Source organism: Pogona vitticeps, chromosome 3 (assembly GCF_051106095.1).
Source record: "Pogona vitticeps strain Pit_001003342236 chromosome 3, PviZW2.1, whole genome shotgun sequence".
NCBI lineage: Eukaryota > Metazoa > Chordata > Lepidosauria > Squamata > Agamidae > Pogona > Pogona vitticeps.
The window spans coordinates 17,216,161-17,231,561 of record NC_135785.1 but is presented as its reverse complement, the minus strand read 5'-3'; the positions used below and the strand labels follow the sequence as shown (position 1 = coordinate 17,231,561).

Sequence of the window (15,401 nt, the reverse complement as noted above, 5' to 3'; positions counted from 1 at the left end):
CTTTTTCACAATCAGCCTGAATCTCTGTGGCCTACAAAGACTATAGAGCAGAGGCCAGCACAGTGTGATGGGTTCAGGCCTTCTGCTCCTTCCCCATGTGCTACTGCATGTCACCATCGGCCCAGTTTGAAAATAATTTGCAAGCAGTCATACACATTCCATTTATACCCACCACTCTGCTCTTAGCATTTGGGAGGTTACTTTCAAAGTGTAGTTTATTCCCATTACGCTTTAAAAAGTAGACCATTGCCATTACTTACTATAATGCTGAAGAATAACTTATTACATTATTTGCTGTGCTGTTCATTACTTTTGCACTAATTTCCACTAGTTCTGGCAGGGGAACCCTAAGGATTGAGAACAGAATAGCATGAAAAAAAATCAGTTTTGAAATCAGAGTAGCTAGAAAAGTTGGTCATTATACCAATAACATGACTTTGTCCTTACTTGTTGCATTAGTTTTGAAAATATCTAGTTATGGGTAATGATGACCTTACTTGTAACTCATTACTTCTGTTTCTAATATAATCTTATGGAGACAGTGGCAAAATATTAAATCCATTGTATCATATGTTGCCACCCAAGAAAGATACTGTGAGGCAGCCATTGTCATCTGGGGCCATATGCCCCCTGAGGTGGGGTGGGGGATGCTGGTAAATTTGAAGGGGGACACAGATTCATCAGTTTGTGTTGTATCCTTGTTTGAACACAACCAAAGGGTTTCCGGGTTTGGCAGGGGGTCAAAAAGGGGTTGACAACAGCTGTTTCTAGGGGTTATTCTGTGGGTGGCTTTTGCTCCATCTCTTGGTCTCAGAATCTCAGCTTGCAAAGGCAGTTTTGGCTTCCTCTGTTTGATTGGCTTTCCACCATACAGCAAGGCATAACATCAGATATGCAATTCAACAAGTGTACAATAAAGGGACATGAGTCAAGTTACTGCTTCCGGCCACTGGAGACAAGGTGGAGCCCTGTCTCCATAGGATACATTACATTATCTTCCTTTTCAATGGCTATCTAAAATGTAATTTGATTCTGCATTTAACATTTTGATGACCATCAGCTCATTGCTCAGCTGCATTTTTTTTAAAAAAATCTTATCTTCATTATCTGCCCCTTTAGCTCTTTATACTAAGGAGTCTGAATTCAAAGCCTGGGACAGATGTATGAATCTGTTTCCATCCAGTCACTGGTAGCAGGCTAAGTCTCCTCCGAACCCCTTCTGAACAAAGATCCTTGTGCTCCTCTAAATGTGGTCAGATTACAACTCCCAGCACCCTTATTCAGTTTAGTCATTGGTAGAGGATGATGGGACTTCCAATCCAACAACACTTGAAGAGCCCATCACTGCTTTAATGTTAATGACTTCCATGTGGCTCGTTCTGCATGCAAACCAGCTACGCTGTCATGATGATCTGACTGCCTTCTCCGTACTGTCTTTCTGTTGTTCAAGACAACATACTCAGAATTTTTCATCAAACACAGCTCTGAACCCAGCAACCATTAGTTGTTCACAATTTAACAGAGGTTACATAGAGAAAGGATTTGTTTTCCTCTGTATTCTATAAAAGTGTGTTCTCTTTCATTCAATAGCCTTCCAGCATCTCCCAAAGACTCATTTAGGATGACGAATAACAGAGAGTCCTCTGACTGTGAACACATGTGTCCTTCCATTATGATTTTGCTCCCGGCTCAGAAATGAACCGGACCATGTGGCTAGATTAAAGCAACCAAAATCTACTATTGGATACACCATTATAGTCCTATGTTTTTGCTGGCTAATGGATCAGAGGGAGAAGCCACAGAAAGAAGTAAATTCCATGAACCTTGATAATGCAATCTGTAATTTACTGCCTTTATAACAAAAAGCCAGCATGGGCATTCCCAGCAGGTCTTGTGGTTGAGGGATTTGCTCCCCCGCTGTCTCAAAATCTGAGCTTCCATTATTTTCATTTCTTCCCATCAAGCTTCTATGGCAGCAAGCATGGGTTTGTAAACATGCAGAAAAATGCGAATTTTAGGACCCTGACATAAAACAAAATCTGATTTTTTATATAACAAGGAATTGGGCCTCAGTGCCTTGCCTACCATCTTGCCCCCTCCCCCAATGTAACTAAGAAAAGCACAAATTATAGAGGTGGCCCTGCATTAGCAAATGTGCAGATTTACAAATATGCTTAATTCATGTTAATCACAAAATCCAGCTCCTCTTGACCCGGAACCTTATTGTAGAATATTACAGGCTCATGCCCATGGACACTCATATATGTACACATGCAGCACCGTGGGAAATCAGATCAATAAGTATTTCATAGGAAGGTGGACTGCAGTATTAAAAATAGTTGGATTTTGGGCTTTATATGGTAAGTTATGCAAACCCATCTGAAGGTTTTGAAAAGGAAATCATCTAGGTCAGTGCAGACAAACACCCCCCCCAAAGTAGCATGTATGGCAAGATCCAGAATCTACCTGCCTTTGTAATTTTATACTACACCATGTATGACAGAAATCAGATGGCAGTTCAGCTGATGTGTCTTTGATAGACAATTGAATAGGTAACAGAAAGCCTATGCTTATTCACAGTGTTCAGTTTTTCCAGAAGATATATATTTTTAAATAAACCTATTTCTTATTGGTATGGCCATTTCTTCAGCAAATGCAGTACTCCAGAGCTTCTTCAGTCATTTTTTACCCGACAGAGATCAGGTGGCAGTTCAGAGAACAAGCGCTGTGTTGTATAAATTGACTGGATTTAAGTTGGATGTGTAAAAAAAGGATCCCTGTAAAAACTGTGCTTTGGATTCAGGATGGAAAAGAAATTCACTGGGCACAGAAATCTATAGTTCATACTTCAAAAGACTGAAAATAAGATATGTGACATCTTGCTTCACAAATACATATATTTCAGGGCTATCAACACAGAAAAAAATCTGTGCATGCTTGAAAATGGCACCTCAACATGCTTTGGTCACTGGCAAATCACATTTAGAAATGCTACCTTTAGGGAAATTCATACAAAAAAAATGCCTATATTTTGAAAAAAATCACAGAGAAAAAAGTATACATTTCTGCATGAAAAGAAAAGCCAGAATGGGGAAAACGTGGGTAGGATTCTGAGAAACAGAATAATGACAAGATGGATCAGTTTTCACCTCTTTGCTTGAGATTGGCTGGTCAAATCCAAGAACATGGTTTCCACTGACTAAAATTTCTCAGCCCAAAGCAAGTGATTCCCAATTTATTTTATTATCAGGGACTCATATGTTCAATGGGGAAAACATGGAAGGACCAATTCCAGACAACAAAGACACTAGTGAGGGTTTTCGCAAATGAGACATTAAGAGTCAGATTAGAGATTAAGTGGAATGTGTATTCCCTGCGATTAACCCATTTTCACTCCCTCTGAGATTTCTATAGAGGCAAGTGTTTTAGCAAATAGAATTGCAAATTACTCCTATGCTCACTATCCTGTGAACAATGACAAATCAAAGCACGCTAAATATGAGATGCAGAAGTGAAGAAAACAGCATGCCATGGTAAACAGATTTTCCACAGAGGATTGCCCTCAGCCAGATGGGCAGTATAAAAATGAAAATAAATAGAAAACAGAGAGCAGTGAAGTCCATTTGACTATGATATAAAGGAGAGTTTTCTCTGCTGTGGTACTCACTTATGACATGAAATTACCTCCACACTGGGATGGAGCAAGTTCCCAGTGCAGAGTGTTGCCCTCACCAGCAGTTTACCAAAGCTGTTTTTAAAGAGATGCCAGACCAAATGTCCACAATAGCTCCAGCCAAGGCCTGGGGGTTTCAGCAGCTCCCCAGGGATATCACTGTTACCAGACTTGATAATCAGCCAATCAATGAGTGGCACAAACCAGGAGCTGGACACCATGAGGCATGAGAGACCTGCCAAGATTAGTGAGTGCAGAATCAAGACAAGCAGAATTTTTTGCAGTACTTCCTGAGCAGGAAGACACAGTGGTAATGCTTTCAGAATATTAAAAACCCTTTGCTTTTCCAGAGTCTTACCGCACAGATCAGCAGAACAGAGACATATGTAGCTTGCAAGTTCTGACCCCAATACTTCCGGACACACATCCAGAAAGAGTACTATTGCGTACAGAATAAGGCATACCAGTTATACTCAGTATTCAAAGCTCATAGATTCTGCATGGATTTCAGATTTAAATTTTTAGTGCAGAATTCCAGATACCTTGGCAATGTTTAGCCTATATCCATGTAATTTCCATGCACTTCTACACAGAATATTTTTGTACAAATACTGTGTTGTTGTTCAACACACTCATGTATCAATACATTAAATGTCATGATTTCTTTTATTCAAGCAATCATCCACCTTCCTGCTGGGGCTGGAAAAACTGCCTGCCTTTGTAATTTTATAGATGTAAATGAATTAGCAGGGTGTTTTTTTCCCCTAAACCTGTGAGTTAAAGCGCAATAAGTCCTGTTTCTTTTGACAGTCTGCCCTGTTTGACATAATTTATAGTTATTATGGAGCTGAGTAAATTATTGATACCAGGCCCATAAATGGAGCAGTAAAGCAAAGCCAAGTAACATATTTGGAGTTCTTCTAGCAGAGTTTTTACTCTCTGTTTTTATTGTCTATAAATGCCTGCGTTTCAGCCTGACTGTTTCATTGAAAAAGGAGGGGAAATGCTTTGTTCAGCAGACGTTACGCAATATAAAAATGGAGGAAGGTAGAAACAGTAGGAACCCATGTACACCCTGGTCTGAGATTTGAATCAATACTCATGAAACCCACAAGCAAAATCAACGTGTCAGGAAACAAAACAGCTAGGAAAATTGGGGCAGAATATGAGATGCTGAGCAGCCAGCAGCCTGGCATTTAGCTTTCATAGCTCGGCTCTGCCTCGGTCTTTATGAATTAGTAATTGTTTATGAAGTGGTTACGTTTATAACACTGACTCATTTTTCCATACTTCTCAACTACTGTGATGTAAAATAGTAGTACTCTCTACTGAGGCAATTACTCAGGGCAGTACTAAATGACTTTGGTGAAGTATCAGATTCTGAACCACCAGAGGATACCAGCAGGGGACTGCATGCTTCAATTAGTCAGTATTCTTTGTCTATTTATATGTATTAAGTAAGTATGTAGGTAGAAAAGCTTTCATATGTATGGCCCAAAACTAATATGTGAACAGGGGTATAATGGTAAATATTGAAGGGCACATGTTTGTCATGAGATCCTCATTAGTACACTTACAAGAAGTACCATCAAAATGTAGGTTGACTATGCTGATCGTCGTAAAGTGAAAAATCGGTTCCCGAAGCAGGGAACTGATCATCGCTAAGCAAAATTCCCCCATTTAAGCCATCGTTTTGCGATTGCAAAAACGTCAACATAATGCAGATTCGTCGTAGAGCGGGGTAATCGTCCAGTGGGGCACAACTGTATTGATCCATATCAGCAAATCAATTAAGGCAACTTTCATCTTCTTCATGGACAGGTCTTTCGTAAAGCTAATAAGCCTTAATCACTTATTCAAGACCAAACCATCCTGCAATATTGTGCATTAGAACTGGGATAAACAGCAGTAATATACTGTGACTGGGAACAACTGTTCATCCTACCTCCAGAGTGAACATAAACGCTGTGATAAAACATACATGCTTTCTGACATAGCCGGGAAAGCTTGGGCAAAACACGCAGAGTAGTTATCCTCATCACTATCATTTTAAGGCTGAGAGAGGCTCTAAAGATGAGTATATAAGGTTTCCTCAAATTATTGCCCTTCAAATGTTTTAGATTACAACTTACATCATCCACAAATAGCAAGGTCATTGCAGAGAAGTTGAATCTTTAATGCAGTAAGTTGGCATAGACTACAATAGGGAACCCAACTTGTTTTTATGATAAATAAACATAACTACATGCCAAAGATTCCAGAACATCATCCTACCAATGCTCAGTTTTGAATGGCTTCAGCACATTGTTATGTGTTTCTGTGATCTGGTCCTACCTATCTGAAGGGTGTCTTCAGATAAATAGGACCAAAAGGAAAGAAAGACACCTCCAGGCTCCAGAACCCCTACCTTCCAATAATATCAGGAAAGCAGTCCCAGTCTTGAGCATTCTAACTTTCTATTCACCCTTTAAAGCCATCTGCACCAGCATAACAGGTACAGTCTCCCTTTTGGCATAAGGAGACCATGAGGGACTAAAACAATGGCCAAAAAAGGCACACATGTACTTAGATGGCTCTGCCTGCAAAGCTTGCCACTGTGTCTCAATGCTCACAATTTAGCTTTGACTGACTGGCAGACCTTTTTCTCTCTCAAGCCATTTAAATCTGTAGCTGTAGAAGTGTGCACAGGCTCAGAACAGGAGGTGAAGTGGCCAAGTAGATCATAAGAATAGCTTGGATTCCCGAGGAAATTTCAGCATGGACTGTTTTATGTTGGAGTCCATCACCTGGACTGCCAGAAATTATGCCTGAACAACAGTAGACTCTGCTCAGTTACACAGCCTGTGCTTTGTTTGCTCATTTGAAACATCTAATATTGACAGAGTTTTATGAAGTTAATATACATACAGGCCAGCTCACAGTTATGAGAATGGAGTTTTCAGCACTTTGGACAGTGCCGCTGCATCATCACACTCTTGAGCCTACTACTGAACTGGGAGCCTCCACCAATCCCATCATCTAGCGTGCATATACATATTTTACACTAGTGTTATATTCTTTCTCTTTCTCTCTCTTGCATACACGTGTGTCAGTGCACACACACTTCTTCAAAAAGACAGGACTTTGGATATTTTCTACTAACTTATCTGTGCACTTTTGCTTAATATAATTAAGGAAAAGTGCAGTGGGAGACAGTAATAAAGAGTTTTTAAAAATCTATCTGAGTACAGCAAACAAAATAAAAGAAGGTAGAATTGTTCTCTCCCGTCCCCCCCCCCCGGATCCAGTGACAGATAGATGACAAGGCATGAATCAACCTATTTGTGCTATTGAGGTGCCTTTGAGGTCCAAAACAAAAGATAAAAAGAGAGGCACGCCCACTCTTAGGTGCCAGCACATCAATTCAAATGAACAAAAAAGTATTCCTAGGTTATCTTGGGAAAGAGACAGGTCATCTCTATTTTTGCTGGTCAACTGAAGATACAAAATCATTGGAAATAAGCAATACCACAAAGAAGTTAATGGAATCTAGGTAAAGGTTCCCATTGACATTTAGTCCAGTTGTGTCTGACTCTAGGGTGGGGTGCTCATCCCTGTTTCCAAGCCATAGATACAGTTTCCGTGGTCACGTGGCCTGTGCGACTAGACATGGAACTCCGTTACCTTCCCACCAAGGTGGTACCTATTTATCTACTTGCATTTTTACATGCTTTCGAACTGCTAGGTTGGCAGGAGCCGGGACAAGCGATGGGAGCTCACTCTATCAGGTGGATTCGATCTTAGGACTACTGGTCTTCTGACCTTGCATCACAGAGGCTTTTGCAGTTTAACCCGCAGCCCCACCACGTCCATTTATGGAATCTAATGACCCTTAAAGGCATCAATTGATAAAGTGGGCTGCAGGCCACTAATATTTATGTAAAACAAACCCCATCAGTCTTTAAGATTGGTCTCTTCAATGAATTTGTGACAATGGACAAATACAGCTAAGCTCCCTAGAAATGTTAAGCAGTTCATAACAGTCCTAAACATTATACATCTCCCTTTTATGGAGGTCCTTTTACGTGCATTAGGGTGAGAACCACAGAACCTTCAGCTCTCCAGATGTTTTTCATTTTATCTTCCAGAAGCCCTAGACAGCATAGCCAAAGGTAAGGGATGTTAGCAGCCATCGTTGAAAACATCTGGGTCAGCATGTTATCGCTAGGTCAAACTAGAGTAGACCATTGGTGCAGCTAGATATATGTGAGTGTTGAGTTACAATCCAGCAATTGATTCAGAGGGTCTAATCTACCTATATTCAGTCACAGGCTACTGACCTTGGGAGGCCAAAGGTCCCCCAGCCCTGCTTAGGAGCATTTCCAAGGTCATTTAATGTGATGTTTTTTAAAAAGCCTCTTTGGAAGCTTTCATGCTTGTACGTGCTGGATAAAAACAGAATCAGACAGTATCCAGATTTTTGGATTAGTGCAACAGAGTTCAAAACATATGAATGTTTCTCCATGGTATTTACAAACCAAAAGAACACAGCATCACCTGTCTATCCATCTAAAACTGTCTATTTGCATAAAACTCCTGCTGGGGTTACGCTATTTCCTTAATGATAACATGCAAAGTCAAAAGATACCACTGTATGAAATGGTATTCATAATTGCTCACTTTTTTTCTAGAAGAGTGCCATACGCTGTCAACTTCACAGTGCATTTGGAGAGAGACCATTTTCTATGTCATCTTCTACAGGGAACTCCATCTCTAAGCAGTGGCTCACAGCCTTGGTTCTCTATAGGTTGGTGTACAAGAATCACCGACCACCGGCCATACTGCCTGGAGGCTGTGAAAGTTAACCTCCACACCATCAGGGAATCCATGGTTAAAAACCATTATTCTTGGGTGTTGTAATGGCACCAAGTCTACAATCTTTTCCTTATCCTGTTGAGACATTCTTTATTTGTCTTTGCATCAGGACCTAGTTTTATTGCTTCTGTCTGCAGTTTTATTGTTTTGTTGCGTCCCAATTTTATATTATATGAAGGGTGATATGTTATCTTTGTTAAATTGTACTTCTTTTTTTTACCATACATTGTTCCAGAGTCCATTAGGATGAAGAATAGTCTAGATATATTTAATGCTTATGAATCACCACAAAGACTTCATTGTTTTTATACTGCACTTGGGCAATATGTAATTGTGTCCGTCATCCAATATGTGGTTGGTGACATTTGGAAAGTACTATAACAATATTCTAACATCTGTGAAGAACTGTTGCATTGATTAGCTACAGCTTTTCCCACAGAAGCTATGCAGATCTATGAACACCGTAGCTCTGTTCAGTCATTCTTTTGGGGGTTAAATAATCACATGAGGATGGGATCACCTTACCTCTGCCACATTCTGCCATCATTCCATTGGCATACAATCTTTGACTCCAAAGCTGGGAGCTTCCTGTACATGTGGAGTCTCTCCATGTGATCCTGAGTCATGTTTTCTTACAACTCTGAGTCTGTGGACTAAAGAAGCTGCTTTTTCATTTATCAGATACAGTGGATCACCAGAAGGACATCAGAAAAGACAGAGGAAGCATTGAAGGCAGTAGGAAAAAAGGAGGACCTCACTTAAGATGGTTTGATTCTAAAAAAGGAAGCCATGGCCTTTCGTTTGCAAGAGCTGAACAGGGCTGTGAATAATAGGATCTTTGGGGCATCATTAATTCATTGTGTGGCCATAAGCTGGATGCAACTTGATGGCATATAAGAAAACAGTGGTAAAACATCTTTCAGCGAGAAACAGCATAACAAAATAAAAGCAAAAGCAAAACAAAACAGAGGTAAATTGCCACCTTTAAGACTGAACATTTCTATCAGTGTGAGCTTCCCTGGGGTGCAATCCACTACTTTAGAAAGAAGCTCATCTGTACCCTGTATTTTTTTTCTTGGGGATTTTGTTTTGTTTTATGGTTCTGCATGCACGCTCCCTCACTCTGCATGTTTATGGAACCCCCCCAAAAAACATGACTAAGGGTTGTAATTCCCTCTCTGCTGTGAATAGCAAAGCTGTGAAAGGTTTTGAACACTCTAATTCCCAGAATCCCCCAGCCAGCATGTCTAGTTCGAGTTGTGGTGCCTTTTTTTTTAACATTTCCAAATTCCAACAAGTAAACAGTTAAATGCAAGAGTATAAGAAGAAGTAAGAGAAAAACAGAAAGCAGACCATAGGGAAATTCAAGAAGAGTTAAGGCTTAAATCAAGAGGAAAGTTTCTAAATAATCATTATCATCTTAGAACTGCAGTATTGAAAGGGGTCCTATGGCTCACCAAGCTCAGCCCGTCAAGGAGGCACATGGGGAACCAAGCACCCAACCCCCTAAGTCAAAGAGTACCCTAAATTCAAAATGTGGTGAAGCCCATGGGATAATGTAATACCAATGAATGTGAAGCATAAGATAACATATTCACTGATACACGCATGTATACAAGCACTTTGGAATGGAGCTACATAAAAATACCAAAAATGGCACTGCATTTATTTATTTATTTATTTATTTATTTATTTATTTATTTATTTATTTATTTATTTATTTATTTATTTATTTATTTATTTATTTATTTATTTATTTATTTATTTATTTATTTATTTAATTTCTATCCCGCCTATCTGGTCGTACTAGACCACTCTAGGCGTTTTGAACAACAAATATAGAAATGTGACTTATCCAAGGAGGATTCCCCTACCATTACAGGAGGAATATTGCCAAAAACCACATTGTGCTGCCCAAGGTAGAATAAGTGGTTAGAATAAGTGCAAACACAGTAATAGGAAAGAATTGTACATCCAAAGAAGTGCCTGGTCTACAGAATTTTAGCCATGAAGTTGTTAATCCAGAAAAATGTCATCTGTTAGCCAGAAGAGAAGAATGAAAGATCCCTGCTGTGTCAGACCAAAAGCTGGTTGTTCTTATTTTACTTCCAGCAGCAGCTGGCCAGACGTCTTCAGGAAGGTGAAAAGCAGAGTAGGAAGGCGTCATCTGTTCCCTTCTGTTTAGCTTCAACACCTAGTATTCAGAAGAACACTGCCTCCAAACCTTAAGGCTCAATTTGGCTATGCTGACTAATAGTCTTTGATAAATATCCCTCTGATGATGTCTTTAATCCTTTTAAAAAGGCCTCCCAGCTAATAGGCACCACTAGATTGATTGGAAGGCAGGTCATAATTTAGTTATTTCCCCTAACATTAATCCTGCATGAAAACATCATTTGGACTTTTATCTTACCTAAGAGAACTAACGAGTACCTTGAGCTGGAGCAAAGCCTGGCAGCCATCAGAGGCAGTGAATTTTGGGTGCCAAGAAACAGTCAGATATTGTTACTTATGTAATTTTTTTTAAATGACAGTCTTTTCACTTTCAGGAAAAGAGAGAGATCCTTATAGGATTGTCTGCCTGAGGCGACAAAATAATTTTGGATACTATCTGCCCTACCTCTGGCTGGATAGCTCAGTGGTTTAGGTCTCTGGCTGCAGAGCCAGAGATTGGCAGTTCTGTTTCTCCACTGTAGCCTCCTGCGATTAGAGCCAGCCTGTGTGCCCTTGGGCAAGCTGCACAGTCCCAGGACAACCCCCCCAAAGAAAAAAAATGGTAAACTACTTGTGAGTACTTTCTACCTGAAAAATCCCCAAAAGAGTTGCTATAAGTCACAATTGATTTGACAGCACATGATGATGATGATGATGATGATGATGATGATGATGATGATGATGATGATGATGATGATCTACCCTAAGCTGTGAGACTAGTGGCTGCCATCTCCTGCTTTACCTTAGGCAGCACAATGTCTTCAGCTGTGCATACCTGTATTTCATTTCTGGGTGACCAAGGTTCAATCCGCCTAGGGTGGTCGCAAGACCAGATAGCCGAGATATCAATCAATCAGTCAATCAATCAGTCAATCAGTCAATCAGTCAATCAATCAATCAATCAATCAATCAATCAATCAATCAATCAATCAATCAAATAAATAAATAAATAAATAAATAAATGGATGAATGAATGAATGAATGAATGAATGAATGAATAAATAAATAAATAAATAAATAAATAAATAAATAAATAAATAAATAAATAAATAAATTAAAAAAAATCACAGTTACTTGGTGGCCATGGGCAAGCAAAAAGTAAAGTAAAAGTAAATCAAAGCCATTTCACATATTAACCTGAAGAAATGTGGGGATAAAACTGACTACACGTGTATAGAACTGCAGACAAATCCAGCTGCCTTGTGAATATACCCCCATGACGTATAGATCGGCAAGGGCATGCTGTCACATTTTTATCTTCCATTGTTATAGTCACTCACATAATCTTTGATGGGCTTGACTTGCAACATGTGGAAAAAGCCGAAATTTGTTATAGCATCTGGTCTGGAAAGATGCACCTGTTATCACCGGTAGGTACATGGCAGAAAGGCTGAATTCAGCATATGTGGTTTCTTTGTTCAGTGGAGGCTAGGGCTTGAAAGAAGTTTCTGTTTGTTTGTCTTCATTTGTTCATTCGTTTTGAATTACATCACTGTGAATCCACTAGCCCTGCTGGCTCGCAATTCTGGGAGTGGTAGCCCGCCTAAGCTCTGTCACAGCCCCCTCTGGCAAAGAGGCTATCCCTGTTCAACCTCTCCATGCGTCTTGCACACTACTCAAGGGGTGAACCCTGCAGGAACACACTTTTAACTCTGCAGCAAGCTTCAACTCATTTACTCTGGGGTCATTTTAAGAAATAAACAGTCCGACATTTACAAGATTATTTGTATTACAAAGGAGAGAGAGAAAGAAGCTTTTCTTAAAAGGAATGACTTTTTTTTTAAAAAAAAAAATCTCCTTAACACATCAGGAATCAATTGGAAAAAGGTACCTGTACTTCTGTATCAATTAGTAGTAATAAGCCTAGTCCTTTTCAACATTAAAACAATTTCATAATTTAGCTTCTAAATTATAACGCTAATGGATCATGGTGTCAGACATCTACAACCCACTGTCCCTTGTGGTTATTCCAAACCCCCCCCCCCCGTTTCTCTAAAATATACCAGCAATCAGTCCACCAATTACATTTTCTATTTTCGTTTCTTCAAGTGTCTCTTTCCTTGCCTTCTCGTTCTGTTTCATAACCTGACACAAACATGGGTTGCGCGTCTCTTTCCCCGCCCCCATTGTTTAGAGTCACCAAGCTCTATGATTTCTTTGAGATCTGCCCATGTTTATCCATGCACTCCACTGTCTCTCTCACTCTCTGTTTCTATTAATCCCGAGTTCATCAGTCTTAAATCCCTCGTGCCCTCTGTTCTCTTTATAATGCAGGCAGCTGGAACTTTAGAAAACAACTCATCACTGACTTATCGCTCTTCCTCAGAGACAGGTCAAGTGAGACATCAAGATAGAGGACTCAAAATCCTATCCCTTACCTCATGAACATCTGCCATATACCATAGTCGTTTAACATATCCTAAAATCAGAGGAACATCCCTACGCCTGCTATATGTGATTTGAGGGTTGTGGGATGAGGGAACAGCTGGCCAGCCATATGGGAAAGCATGAATGCAGGCAAATCTCTTAAGTGAATCCCTCTGTGTGGATCCCTCCATATCCCTGTGGTGAGAAACACCACTGATATGCTCTTCCCCACTCTTTCTGCTGATAGCAGCACTCTCAGAAACACCAGAGACGTTGTTCGTGAAATGCTTACAGACCACCTCCTCCCTCCTTTGGAAAAAAATTCAAAAATAAATAAAACTAATCACAGACACAGACCTAGTGAGATGGAACTATGAATTTGGGAAGCCCTCCTGAGGGAGTCGAAGCCACACCTCTCCCTCATGCCGGCCTCTGCGAAATTAGCACAATCAAACTTGCCTGCCCTGCCAAGTGTGTGTGTGTGGTTAGTTGAGGTAAAACAGGTGTGTAGTAAATGATTTGGACAGCCAGAGAAACACTGCATACAATGCTGCATTTCCCCCACTGAGAAGAATAAGAATGAGAACAAGAGTTAAGGACAACCACCCTCACCATTAGTCCTAGGAGGACCGATGGTTCCTTTGCTGATTCCCTGCCCTTAGGTAGACTTTGACTTTTCTGTTGTGAAAGAAGAAGAAGAGAGAAGATGGCCAGGCTGGTACCATGGAGGACGAACCAACCCATCTTTATGCCTCTGCTGAGTGGCGCCCTTTGTGCTCCTGAAACTCCACCCATCCCCCCCTCAAAGAACAAGAAACTACTTACGAGAAGACCCTCCCTGGATCCACATCAGAGGTCCCAAGAAGGGGAGGAGCCAGTGGAAAATGTGTGTGTGTGCGGGGGGGGAGAGTTGACATTGGTCCCTGCCTGGTTTCTTACTCACACTCCTTGATCCCTTATTATTCAGTGATTCAGGAGGAGGCAGCGCTGTAGCATAATCCTTCTTCCAACGCAGATAACGCTAACGACCTCAAGAGAGTAGCTCCGTCCCATTCAGGGAACTACCCCGACCCCGTTATTGGAAATCAAGATCCCCCTGAAACATCCCAAACAGAAGTAAGGAAGGGGGAGAGAGGAAGGGACACGAAAAGAGATGCCTAATTTTTCCTTTTCTCTCCTCCCATTAATCCGCCCACCCGTCTTCACCCACACCGATCGCTAGAAAGCAAAAACTGCGGGGCAGTCTCAAATAAAGACAACGCGCGGGACCCATCCCCACTTACCCCCGGGGGGAAATCAGTGCCGAAGAAGAGGGGCGGATGGCGCTAGTGCTCTTGAAGGCGCCGCGGGACCCTGCGGGAGGATGCCGGAGGCTGATGGCGAGGGAGGAGGCTGCTTTGCACCTGCCGCTCCAGGATCGCAGCGGCTTCCTCCCCGGGAAGTGAAAGGCGGCGGCGGGGGGGGGGGGGATGGAGGCGGGAAGGCAGAGAGGAGGGAGGAGGAGAGGCCGGCTGTCGCTCCAAGAGGGTTCCCCCCCTCCTCCAACTGGTCCCCGGCTGTCACTCAAGCCCCGGGTGGGAGGATCCGGCTGATGGGAAGCAAAGAGGAGAAGAGACTGCGGCCCCAACTCGCTCCCGAGTTTGCTCCGAGCGGGGGCGGCGTCGGCGTCGGCCCGGAGGGTTCCCGGCCCGGGAGCTGTTTTCAGCACCGCCTGCCCGGGCGCTCTGCAGCGCCTCGATTATGCAGCCCTTCTTCTGCCGTCCCTTCCCGGCCCCTTCTCGCCGCCACGTGATCCTCTCGCCGCCGCCGCCGCCGCATCATCCGTGGCAGGAGCCGCGACGCCCGGGCGCCCCACGTGTTTTTTTATCCCCCCAGGGAGCCTTAAGGCGGCCCCCACCGAGATCCCGCGCCGGGGGTAACCGAGCGCCTGCCACCCTGTCAGCTGGCATCGGGCGCCGGCGCCCCTTCCCACCCCAGTGTGTGTATAGGGGGTTGATTGACGGGGAGCAAGCATCCTCTCTTCCCCGGGGAGCAGGGGATACTCACCCCTCTTGCCAAAGAGGGGGCCAGTTTCCCTGAAAGGTTCCCACCCCCCACCCCGCTTTCATTAGTTTGCGGAGATTAAAGAGAATCCATTGCCCCCCCCCCCGCTTCTCCTAGCAGCCACCCACAAGAGCAGCTGGCAGGTAACTTCTTTTGGGGGAGAAACCCTGTTGCTAATGGTGGGAAGACGAAGACGTAATTTCCAACTCCTCCCATCAACTCAGCAGCAACCCAAAAGCAACCCATCAGC

At 42.3% G+C, this 15,401-nt stretch overlaps 1 protein-coding gene across 1 annotated transcript in view; it reads right to left on the bottom strand.

The window, feature by feature from the left end:
- The window catches only part of SLC7A14 (solute carrier family 7 member 14), a 64,102-nt gene extending 49,533 nt beyond the window's left edge, over window positions 1–14,569 (bottom strand). The window contains exon 1 of the mRNA XM_020793819.3: window positions 14,392–14,569. The gene's annotated coding sequence lies outside the window, so the exon portion shown is untranslated. The remainder of the gene's footprint in view (window positions 1–14,391) is intronic.
- Window positions 14,570–15,401: the final 832 nt, after the last annotated feature.